This window comes from Botryllus schlosseri, chromosome 16 (assembly GCF_051294905.1).
Source record: "Botryllus schlosseri isolate E-star chromosome 16, Bs_hap1, whole genome shotgun sequence".
Taxonomy (NCBI): Eukaryota; Metazoa; Chordata; class Ascidiacea; order Stolidobranchia; family Styelidae; genus Botryllus; species Botryllus schlosseri.
The window spans coordinates 12,202,151-12,215,621 of NC_137251.1; the positions used below are offsets into that span (position 1 = coordinate 12,202,151).

The following is a 13,471-nucleotide window of genomic DNA, read 5'->3' on the forward strand; positions in this document are numbered from 1 at the left end:
CATTGTGAAAAATAATTTCGCTGAAGAATGATTACAATTAAAACAATACAAAATCGAACATATGCATATTTAAAAATATATGCAATCGATAACATGACATCATAACATAACCATGACATCATATAGTCACCAATAGGTATTTGCCAGGGAAGACTTTTCGGAATCTTGACGCAGCACACAACTGCAACACACTGCTTGTTGACATTCCTTCGATACGAGTCAAGGGCAAGGTTTTCTTTATAATCTTGAAGAAATCAAATTCCAATTTCAGCAGCATCTATCTCAACTTTTATGTCACATACGTTTTCGCGGTGCATATACTTGGAAAACTCAAGCCATTACGTCGAAGGATGTTTCAGGGATTTCATGTCATCCAAACAGAAATTCAGTTGCTTGAAAAGTATGGTGGACTTGTCACCAACCAGATGGCGAAGTTAGAAGAAGTAAGCTATAGCGATTGGAAATATACAGAGGAAGAGAAAAGGCCGATTGATAATTCTGATTGGCTCAAATCGTACAATTGAGACACACAAATAAGTAAATGCTTTTGAATCGCTAACAAATCTGGTGTAATATTCGATTGTAATATTTAACCGTGTTTCTTGATTCTGAGGAGGCCATGTTTTTGTGTACCACGGTTTGGATTTTAATACGCACTCTTTTCGTTTCGGGCGTCATCGATAAATTGAAGGAACGTCCTTTTCCGCGTAAACTGCGGGCTCGCTATAGCGGAAGAGCAATGGACGAGCGTGCAGTTAGGGTAGCGTGGCCCGACTGCAGCGGTGCAGCCCGGTCGCCGTGTTTAATGCCTTTTGTAGCGCAGCTAAATGGTGAAATCTTCGATCATATTCGACTTGGACCTATTAATCGTGTGAGTATATCCACTGATATTTTACCATAGTGTCCTATATCGTCCTATAAGCAAATCTCACGGCTCAGTGAAATTGGTCTACGTCACACTATACATTTGGCTCAAGGCAATTTGACGGTATTTTTGACCGGCTTGCCGAGCATTAAATTTGATTAAACGAATATCAAACGAAAGCTGGCGCTGTACAAATTGCGAAAATATTTATTTCATTCCGCTCATAGCCCTGGAACCGCACAATCAGCCTCAAATTTTTCATTGATGTGAAGATTGGCATTGGGACGCAACCATGCTGTCTGGCTAAACGAGAGCTTAGCTCAGGAGCAAAGAAGCGGCTGCGCGGCGAGAGTGACAGTGCTTAGCTGACGTCGCGGCAATGGGCAATATGAGCTTGTGTTTCGAAATGCAATCGCTTCGCAGAGAAACGTTCCGCTGTTGATGCTTTCTTTTGGTGCTTCGGTAGAAGCGAGCACACATTACCGGCCTTTCCATGACTTTTAAGCGCCGAACTGGGTTCGCTGAATGCATTAGGGCCCTTTGACGAATTTTCGCGCATTCTCCTTCAACTCGTCGACGATCTTTCCGTCTAGGTAGCTGTATACATTGGATATGTCCGATTATTATGATATTGAATGGCTTAGCCCGCTTGTTGTGTAGGGGTCCGGAAACGCGTTGCGCTGTTGATGACTGGTGTCGATAATTTCTATATAGTTGCTTTGTGATGGAAATGGAAGTGTGATGTAAACCAATTTCACTGAGCCGTGAGATTTGCTTGTGTCCACACCATATAGGACAGTGTGATTTTGCCGTCTGGTATGCCTGTAAGTTGAAGGGGTAATTTAATAAGCTGCTACTTTACTATACTGTCCTCTAGCGTCCAAGACTGATCGAATTGAGTTGTAGGCTGCGAAAAAATGGCATTATGTACAATATCCGACATCACATTACATTAATACACCAGTAGACTACCTCATGACCAGGATTAACTTTCTAAAAAGTGACAGCAATTCTTTGAAAATATGGGCAGGATTCATAGATTGTGATTTCACATTCATTTTTCACTGTAAGCAGTGGATGATCTCTGGGGTGTCAAACTCAAGTTGCGTCGCGTGCCGGATTCGAACCTTCAAATCTCTCGCGGGCCGCACCAACCAGTCAACTTATTCGACTTTGTTTCTTCATGCCCTATCTATTCACTTGAATACTTTACATAAAGTATATAGCCTACAGATAATAGTATATTGCATTGTATACAGCACCACGAATCGCATGGATTTTATTCTAACAAGTAGCAACAACTTTTTTCGCTGACAACGGAATTGGCAAAAATACCATAATTGGCCGGTTGAATACGGATATGAACCGCTAAAACACTGACGCTAACGGCGATATAAGTTGACTTCTTTTTATGCTGCCTCTCCTTTAGTTGTAATCTGACGTTAGCCCTGTGTGTGACGAGTGACGACTACAAGAGATTGAACTGTAAACGCGGACGTTGGAGATTCGAGATTCGGGTTTCTGTGGAGGCTGTGCCCCTTTTGAGTAAGACGTGACACCGCATTGCAACCAAAGATATTTGTATTCTATTTATGTACAACTAAATATATTTTACATGTAAAGTGCATACAGAGGTCTCGCAATGGCGTTCTCATTTCAGTGAATAATTATGATTTTTGTCTAGTTTTCCATGAAACTCTAAACTTAGCATGGACTTATTGCCTTCTCGAAATTGGGTTACAATGTTGCCGACTTGTTCCCAATGGAAACTAACTAGTAAAACTACAACATTGCAGTCAAGTGGTAATAGTGTGGCCCATATAGACAATGGACATGCTCGATATTTGCTGTCTTGAGGGATTATTTGATGAAAGCATTTCCTACAAAAATTCTCAACATTTGTTACAAATGCGCATGTTTCAATCTACTCGGAATTGCTCCGTGGGCTGGATGAAATGGTCTGGCGGGCCGTATGTTTGACACCCCTGTTCTAGATCTAGTATATTTTCGAAAGATATACAGTGACGAACAGAGTCCTCGTCACTTATCCGACATTCCGTCGAGCATTAGGTCCGCATTATCATCGACAAAGATAACGCTCAATCATCATCATAAAAAGGGGATTTCAAACCACTTGAGTCAGTTTATCATATCACCTGTCGCCATATATTAGGTTGGTAAGCTCGCTCTCAAAATATTATGTTATTTGGCGAATAAATCGTCACAACATTTGAATGGTGTCGGTATTTCTAATTGACGTCCCATTTGTTGCAAATTATTGTCCGTTCATATTATAAACCTTATATCATAGATGCGAGGATTGCTTCTAAAGGTCGCATACTTGGTATTTCTCTTTGCTGTGCCATTTATAACAGGTCTTATAGCCGTAAGAACACACATATATATATGATATAACGTCAATACATCACAACTCGTCGGTTTGATTCGCCAGATCTGCACTGTCAAACATTGCACCATGCACTTACGCGGAATCAAAAGTTGAGTCAGTCCGTCTTATTATGTTTACAGTCAGTACTCCATCGGAGCTAATGCTCTCGGTAACGCTTACGAAAACTTTTCAAGACACCGCCTTTCACGAAATGCGATGATAGTTGTTTCAACCCAAATCAAATACCAATTAGCGGTCATAGTCCCATTGCTGGTATGACCATTACGCCCTGGACAACTAAAGAGGTGTTTGCTTGAGGCTAAACGTCGATGCAGTGCAATATATTAAAAAGCGATTGAACTGTCAAACTGTGTAAATATAAGCATAGGCGAATTTAGCAAAACGTTAGTTATCATTTATAAATAACGATATACCGTAGTATCGTGGCCCATCAACAGCGGAGCTTAAATCTGAAATATCAATCGCCATGAATAACATTATTAATCTGCAATGCGTTTGTGTATGATCTAATAACGTCGAAATTCAGATATGCATGACGTGTCGCTGCAACAAATCCCCAAACCGACCGTTACGGAGCGGTTTTCCTAATAACTTCACATTGGTGAAGAGGATATTGGATCTTTGGTTCAAAGACTTTGGAAATGTGATGGCAAGCTATAAGGTCCGAAGGAATAAACTAAGACAGTATATAATTGATATTCACTGCTAAAATTTAGATATCCGTGGTTGTTTGGGGGATAACCATATATACCGACATGTAAAGGAACACGTCAGTGACACATAAATCTTTGATTGCCTCTACAACGAATCGACAACATATTCTAATTCGAATCTGCATTCACCCAATATTTTGATATTTCAATTTGAATCGCTGCTACGTCACAATTGCAAATTGGCTAAAACAGAAACAAACAAAAGACAGATTAAAACGTGTTTTTAAACAAAGGTTATGTTTCAAACGTGTTTGTTTTAAATTGATTCTTGTTTTAAATGCAGCCCCATTGATTCTACTGTTGATATATACAAAGTTCTGTCGAATTCTCTGCCCCTGACGAGTGTCAGCCGAAGGTAGTTGGGTTTATGCCCAGATGATATTCCAGTCTTTATTCTGAAAGAGATCATATATACAATATTACCTATACTCACTAAACTGATCAATAAATGCTTCGAGCTTGGGATCTTCCCGCATATTTTGAAAGTAGCCAGAGTCACGCCTGTTCTGAAGAAAGGCAATCCTAAAGATCTCACCAATTATAGACCAATCTCTATTTTGCCTATTGTTTTTAAATCATAGAAAAATTAATACTTAAAAGGCTAACTTGCTTCGTTGAGAAATTTAGCATAACATCCAGAAAACAATTTGGTTTCAGAGAGCGTCACTCAACCCAGCATGCAGTTATAGATAGTATAAATAACATCTCTAAAAACCTTTTCAATAATCTATCCACCATCTGCATCTTTCTAGATCTTAAAAAGGCATTTGATACAGTGGATAGATCAATACTCTTGGAGAAATTATCTCACTATGGAGTTAGGGGTAACATGTATCAGCTACTACAGTCCTATTTACGTAATAGATGGCAATTTGGTAAAAATGGTGAAGTCTCAACAGATAAGCTCGAAATTGAAATGGGTGTACCTCAAGGATCAGTTCTGGGTCCTTTCCTATTTTTAATTTATACTAATGATATAGACAATGTATCGGACTTCACAATTCAACTGTTTGCAGATGATACATCTCTCATGCCCTCATGTTGTAATACAGCTGACCTTGAGTATTCATGTAATTCAAATCTAATAAAAATATATGACTGGATGTGTAGCAATAGACTAACAATAAATACTTCAAAAACACACTGTATGTTCTTTGGTAAAGGTACTCCAAAAGACATAGTACTGAAGCTCAATAATGAAAGACTTACTTTCCAGACGTCTCTATCTTATCTTGGCATAATTATAGATAATAAGCTATCCTGGGGTGATCACATTAAATCAATTTGCATTAAACTATCGAAAGCCATAGGAATCTTAAGAAAAGTTCGTTTCCTATTACCACTTTCCACACGACTAACAATATATCACACACTCTTCCACTCGCATTTGACTTATGGGGTCGTATTGTGGGGTTCAGCTAAAGCCAAATACTTGAATCGGATTAAAAGCCTGCAGAATAAAGCAATTAAATTGACTTGTCTCGCCAATCGCAGAGATAGTGTAAATCCTTTATATAGTCGCTTGAACATCTTAAAAGTTGAAGATATCCACTTTTATGAAATAGATAAGCTCATGCATGGCTACTACAATGAGAGCCTACCAAAAATCTTCCTAGACTATTTCACTCATCTTACCAGTCACCATTCACACAATACCCGAGGCTCTTCTATGAATCTATTCTTACCCCGAGAACATCCTAAGACTATCAGTTTCCAAGGTCCTCGTATATGGAACTCCATTCCACCCCATATTAAAGATAAACCACTCCATATCTTTAAACAAATGTTTCACGAATATCTTGTAGGAAAAATATGAACATTCTTTATAAATGTGTCAATCAGCATCACTTTGCCTAGTTTGTTTTCATGTAGCCCAGGGGTCTCCAACACGCGGCCCGCGGGCCGCATGCGGCCCGCGAGGTCCTATTTTGCGGCCCGCGACCTGATTTGAAAAAAATTCAAAAAAACGCTTAGTAAATCATGTTGAAACGCTAAAATTGATTTCAGTTGAAACATAATGTTGTTGTTTTTCAAAGTGAGCCATTCTATGTGCCCACTATCACTATTACTCACTAGTTGATACGGCTTCGGCATGGTAATATCATTCCATGGATGAAGAATTTGCTGGTACGAATGGGCATATTGCCTTGACGTGCAATGGCCCACCACTGCCAAGACCGAGACGCCTGCAAAACGACTTCGGGCGCTCCAAAAGACCATGCTTTACGAGGAGATAGTTGTCTAGCAAGTAGGCCTACCGTGTATAGCTAACCCCAATATTGATTCTTCAATCCATGGGTGGCCAATCTGCAGCAGTAGAAGGAAAATTATGCGGCTGTCGACACTTGTAATAACAACCCTAAGTTTTCGCAGATACCCCCTGCATCAGCTGTATCTGGAAATCTGATCACATTGGCCGAGAAAGGATAAATATTTTATAGTAATATGTGAAACTATACTAATATTTATTGACGAAATTCACTCATGAACATGAAAAATTTTTCGCGCTTCGCGCGACTACAGATTGGTTCTCTGTGGCTCTTTACAACATAACTACTAACGATTTAGTGCGCATAGTAAGCCGATATGTGCATATAGATTAGTTCGGAGTGTACCGGCAATGGACATTTGGACATGGACATGATAACGTGGGTATTTGGCCCCAGCTAGTTTATCACGACTAACCACCGGTATGCGGCCGCAGGCTACATGAGTACGCGAAATGCGGCCGTGAATTACAAAAATGTCGGCCACCCCTGTTTTAGCGGCTAAAGAGTGTTGTCATTGTCAGGTATTGTGTACAGCTCATAGTCCAAAATATTATGACATTGATGATCATGATACTTTTTGTTGTATTTGTGTTTGTTCAATAAAATATTAGTTCTTTTGTGGTGACTATAACCGTCGCCTATGTTAGAAAGCACAGCGTTGTAATAACGTAGAGTTATCAGACGTGGTTGTTGAACTGCGTTGCCTACTTTTATATCGATATTGATGTCATGCGGCCCGCGGCCTCCAGGAATTTGGAAAAGTGGCCCGCGACCTATTTTGAGTTGGCGACCCCTGATGTAGCCAGTGCAATTGTTTTATCTCGTCTATTCAGGTTACCTACTGTGATCCCACTTAGTTTTTCATCTGTTTCTGATACATTGTGAATATGTTATATTTTTTGCTTGCAAATGTGTTATGTTATGTGATAAGTTTCATATTGCAACCATCCTTTCAGGCTGTAGCTGACTTGATGATCTCCCGATCCCTTCGCTACAGCCTGGTTCTGAATTATATATACTTTGCTTTGTATTTATCTATCTGTGTATTATCAATGTTCATGGACCGAATAAATTCTCTCTCTCTCTCAATATAAATTTTTTATTCAATTGTATTTTGAATTTCTGTGCCTCCAAGAGTTTCTTCAAATACGCCAACGTCAGATGAACATAACCAAATATAACTCTTGCGGCATATGAGCAACAGTGATTAGTACATACCATCAACACTTATTTCTCACACTATTCCATCATGAATTATTATTTACATATCCGAATGCCGGTGTGAATATTTGGGACAAAGATTTCTTTGTATGAATCGCCGATTCAAACCATACTTTCACGAACGTAAGCTGACTCGTGGCGTGCATATCCAGGATAAGCGTATGATCGCGCTGAGACATTGTGGAATTTTAATCACCCGTAATCCGGCAAATCCCAGCTTGCCGCTGTACTTGCCGCGTAATGTTTATAATTTAATGGATTTGTACCCACTTCCGGCAAAGCTGGAAAAGAATTAGATGAATGCCCATTGTTAACTCTAGTTCGTGATTGGTGTAGATTGCACCCAAACAAAACAAAGGATTAGATAATAGTTTTGACGCAGCGTAGCTTCCGTTTGCTGGTGTACCCTCCATCGATCTGAATTCACCTGCCCTCCTTCCGCAATATCAGGACCTATTTTCTACGACAGCGGATATTCATCGTGATAATAATTGTATTTTTAGATTACAATGGTAATTTGCATCAGGCCGATATTCTTTATTTTCATCCCGTATGTGCCGACTTATAGTACGGCCCATTCTAGGCTTTTTAAGGCTCCCCTTGCGGGGACCATATGGCGAGGTATTAGCATCGATCCTTTACCAAAAAAGACAAGAGAAAGACCCGATGAAGGATAAATACAAGGAAAATAATGACAAACGCGAGAAAGCGTAAAAAACTGAGGTCCGACAGATCGAGATCGCACACTGATACGTCTGGCATCAATGGTATCACTAACAGTAGGTTGACATGGACAGTGTACTTCGTCGTTTCGACACTCATCGTTCTATCTCTTCATCAAATCGTATTGCGTCTTGTGTATCGTTTTATACATTGTGCGTCTTGAGCGGTTGAATGTAGTACACAGAGGTGGTCAGTAACGAAGTATTTCTACTTTTCGAAAGTACTTAAGTATTTTCAATCTACTTCTGGTACTTACTCAAGTAGATCTGATTCTCTCTACTTCTACTTCTACTTCGTAATATTCCGCTATCTACTTACTTACTTTTCGCTATTTCCACTTTGTCAAGTAGAAGTAGTTAAATTTTCCAATACGAAAGATATAGCCTGAGGAATTTCGGGGCTGTTTTCACGAATTACCAACATTAAATATTCATAAAAGTCAAGTAAAGCCCAGAAATTTGTTTGCGTTTCGCGCACAGTAGTTTGTAGTTATGTAGTGACAAATATGTTTTCACGAAAGTATCAGTGTATATAATTTAGGTACCGGATTGCTTGGTTCTCCTCACACCGCATTGTCGCCCATATCAAATATTTCATTACAGTAAATGTGACCCACCATAACGTTTGAAACTATGGTTTCGTATAATCTAGGAATTGCCTATCACATCGTAATATAGGAGCTCATGACGTGTCCTGCTAATCTGGAAAATTCGGCTTTTTTTAACGTTACACCTGTTTTTGCTGATCACCTTTGAAGCTTTATGGACAAATGACATGAAATATATTTTCTAGTTTTTTAGAAATGGTATTTGTATTTCACTTTCAATTCGAAATATCATACTTGAAGTTATAATTACTTTCAGTTCTTTTGTCTGCAGAACATGCATATTGAAGCATAAAAGCAAGTGTAGCATAAAAGCAAATGCCTCTATATTTTACGAAAATATTGCTACACTCAGTATAAATTTTACGATCCACAATATTTGGTATTAACGTATACTAATCGCACAAAGTGTTGAAACCATATCCGATATAACTTCTATGTATTGCTCTTCGCCTAAACCTGGGGCCTTATGATATGTGGTAGTGTGCCATGCCATGATGTTCTCAAAAACGGGGTATTCCAGTAAACAAAAGATTGGGATCGTATTTTCATGTCAATACTATAATTTGCACCCAATTATGTGAAAGAATGCTTATTCTGTCGCAATTTGATACCTCCTGAGATGAATCAATACAAATCAAGGTCTCAGCACCTTCCGCATAGCTCAATTTGCAGCTTTCGACAGTCAATGCGAACGAATTAAGACTGTTCTCAAAACAACTTACTCATTTGAGTAGATTTAAAGTCAGTCAATTCTGCTTCTACTTCAAGTAGTTTTAGTTGGCTTACGGAAGAAGTACTTCTACTCGTACTTGCGTAGATTTTTTCGTCGCTACTTCTACTTCTACTTGAGTAGCTTTCTTGGCTACTTTGACCACCTCTGGTAGTACAACTGATGATTAATGCATAGGATTTAACAGGGATGCAATGACTCGAGTTATGATTTTTGATAACTCGACTCGACCTGGGTCAATTTGTACATTGAATTGACGTGTACTCGATTCATTGTTCATCACAAAACCGAGACTTGATACTTGACCAAGATTTGAGACTTGACCGAGACTTGAGACTATTGATAAGGGGCACAGGGAAAGTCTTCGAGGTTTCAAATTCTTTACTGCAATGAATGTAGTTTTGAAAGCAATACTCAAGTTCAGTACCGCCAGTCATATATTCACGACCGAGACTATAGAGACCGAGACAGGCATTTCATTGTGACTTCAAAGAATTGTAAAGTTACCACAGTATTAGTATTTCGTCGGTCAGTACTGTCAGTACTCGAAAAATAGGGCCCAAACTGTTAAGATTATGAATGCGACCCATTCAATATCGCTCAAGCAGAGCTGTAAAAGAGCTGTTGAACATGATTTGAACGCAAACCTGAAAAGTGAACACAATGACTTCGACTCGGACTCGAGTCACGATACTGTGACTCGGAGTCCACCCTATGCCGGGCAACTTGGACAAGCAATCGAATCGATTCGGTATAATGTCCAATCATGTGATTTGCAAACGAATCGAATCGCGATAAATTCCTTATACTTATACGACACTGCTCTCGCGAAGCGGTTTTCAGAAGCGATTCGAAAGACATACATAACAGGCGCTACAAAATACATCGGTGTGGTCTTATGAAAGATGCCCCGGGCCTATACGATAACTTAATTTATCGTAGGCCTTGCCTCCCCTTATAATGCGGCGATGCAATTTTCGTACCAATATTGAAATCTATAGGATCGCTTCCTTGATGTTTCGACTACACGCCTCTGTAGTATACAGATTCTTAATATTGAACCTTGAGCTGGAAAATTAGACATAGGCCGTTGGTTGCTAAACATCTTAGTTATCTGCCGAATTTAAACATAAAAGCTGTAACTGATGCAATCGTAAATTTTACTTCGCCGACATATGTAAGTTTGACTGCTGTCATAAACATTTTTGAATGCAAAGTGTTGCTGGAAATGCTGTTGTCTTACATGTGCGCTGGTATGTGTTCTATTGAAAGGATACGATGTGGGTGGCGCACATATATTAGTAATTCGTTTCCCGAGATCCGTGCTTTGCGCGGCTTAAGTTTTTCTCATTTGAGCCGGAACGGAATCTTCATATCGGTTGATTCCACATGCCGGTTAGCGGCGGCATTGGGAAATAGTGGAATGTAGGAATGAACGATTTTTTTAAATACCTGATTAGACTTTAAATGAATTTGAATGATTTATTTGATTTTAAATGGACTGTGATTCGATTGTTTTCATTCTTGCGTATGATGACTATAAATCCACTTCAATTCCACACCCATTTTCAAGTTTTCGCGTAGGCGACTCTGCTATGTGTTCCATACTGGTTTCGCTGCAATGCTTAAGATTTTGGTAGTAACATGACGACCGTCACTTCAGTGGGAGAATGCAATAATGAAACGTGACTACTTTATCGTGACAGTTTTTTAAGTGTATATTTGTAATTGTGTATGGATGGGTGAACTACAAAACAAAACACACTGAACTGCTGTCCTGCGCTATGCTGTGAAAGTAACAGCGGTATTATTAACACGCTCCCTGACAACAAGATCGCAAATACCTCACATTCAAATGATAAATGCAATTAGCAGTAATCGATCCAGGCAGTTTCCACTATATAAGGGACTGCAAAGTATATAAATGTTGTTAGCTTTCTCTCTCCTTCCCATTACTTTCCTGCAGTCACGGGAAAGTCAAACGCTAGACATGACCCAACCTTAAACTATTGAGAAATCCCTGAAGTCAAGCTCTCGACCCACCATCTCAGTCTGATTCCGTGATTGTATAACAAGTGGGGCATACACGCAACAAGTGTTGGCAGTCAGCAAAATTACATACAGATTTAGATAGTCCACAAATTACAGCATTGAAATGCACAAGGCATGATAATTTGAATAATCTTTCATTTCAAATGTCACTTTCAATATGCTTTGTTTTATTCAACAATAATTAATTTTTCAGCAGAAAATGACTGGTTTGTTCGGCTGTCGGCATTGCGTGATCGCCTCCTATGCAGCAATCCGTTTGCCCCATAAGTCGGATCCTTTATAGTTGGTCTAACTAAACCATATTCACAGTGATCGATGAGTTTGCGATATTCCGGAACTTTGCGATTACAGCCAACGTTTTGGACAGTTTGATGCATAGGAAAATGATAAGCCTATATCAATATTAGATGAAGTCAGTATTGTAGTGTTTGGGTTCCCAATAAGATGTGGTAAAATGCCGAAATCTTATTTGCAATTTCACATATTGTATCGCGTCCTGATTACTCCTGTACTGAGTGTGAATAATAATATACCATCATTGTGTAATGTAAGTCAGCGAACGCAGCGACCAATTCATTTTAAACATCTTGCAGTCAGTTTCTCTTTTAGGGATTATTCATCATGTGACACACCTTGTGGACTTTTCTAATACTATAATAATTCATAGTAAACACACTTCACCAACAATACCATATATATTAGAAAACGTTTTACAATTTTCAGTAGTCGCCGAGCGAATTCCGCATGCTTCTCAGATTGCCAAACCGAAATAGTACACCTGCTCCGTAGTCTGCAAATCGCGTGCCTGTGAAAAGACAGAGTACAGTGGCGTGGAATTCCGGTGTTAATTTCGCCGGTGGGCTATTCAAGCGGAAACCGGTCCAGCAGTTCGTTTCTGAGTTAGATAAAACACACTCAAAATGCGATAGTTACAGCGGTTGCAGATGAGGCATCCTGTGTTATCTTGGAACCCGCCAATTGTTCGGGTAATCTTATAGCTGCATTGCACACACAATAGGTCGGCATTTATGAAGAAATTAACGCGATTGTTGTTTCAGGGATGTGCACACTGCACACACACAGTTCCGCTTACAGATATGTTCGACTATATTCTTGGACATTGCGCGCTCTTCAAACGCGTTGTCCTGGGCGCCATCACTAGCAAACTTGACTCGCATACATTGCCTAAACCACGGAAATTAGATTCCAAATCTTAGCCTCCCGTTTTATTTTTCACATTAATGAGCTTCCAATCTTGACCATTCATATCGCCACAGAAACAAATATGACATCTGCTGCATTGAGGGTGCAAATAAAAATTTCACGGTCTAGAAAATTGTTTGTATCTTTTAAGTTGTTCTGTAACCACGCATAGCTAAGTTGACCTGCGTCGTACTTGGGAATGTTGCGTAGCACGCACCGCAGATTCCCTCTACGCCCTATATCGCGAAGTGTGAAATTCCATTGGAATGGATCAGGCTTAATTGGTCGAAGTCACGCGACCACAATGATTATGGGCAATAGCGCACTAGCTTGCGGAATTTTTTTCACAAGTGCAATAACCATGTGTCTATATGGGAGTGTATATACATGAAATTGACACCAAAAGAATGGGCGCAGATTCGAGTCTTAGTTTCAGATTACGACTTTTTTGAAATATAGATACATTTTACGTATATGCATATGCCTCTTCATTTTAGCTGCTTGCGTGTTCTCACTTCTTCTTTTTCTATTCCCCTTTGCGTGCGCAATGTACATACCTCATTAAAATGCGTTTTCGTTTTATAATTCTCTTGCACTATCATCATCATCATTTTAATACAATCTATATCAAATCGATATACCACAAGATTGCATGTTATAATGGGCGTTTGATTGAT

At 39.4% G+C, this 13,471-nt stretch overlaps 1 protein-coding gene across 1 annotated transcript in view; it reads left to right on the forward strand.

The window, feature by feature from the left end:
* The window catches only part of LOC145458237 (integrin alpha-11-like), a 329,408-nt gene that overhangs the window by 47,863 nt on the left and 268,074 nt on the right, over positions 1 to 13,471 (forward strand). The gene's annotated exons all lie outside the window — the stretch shown is intronic.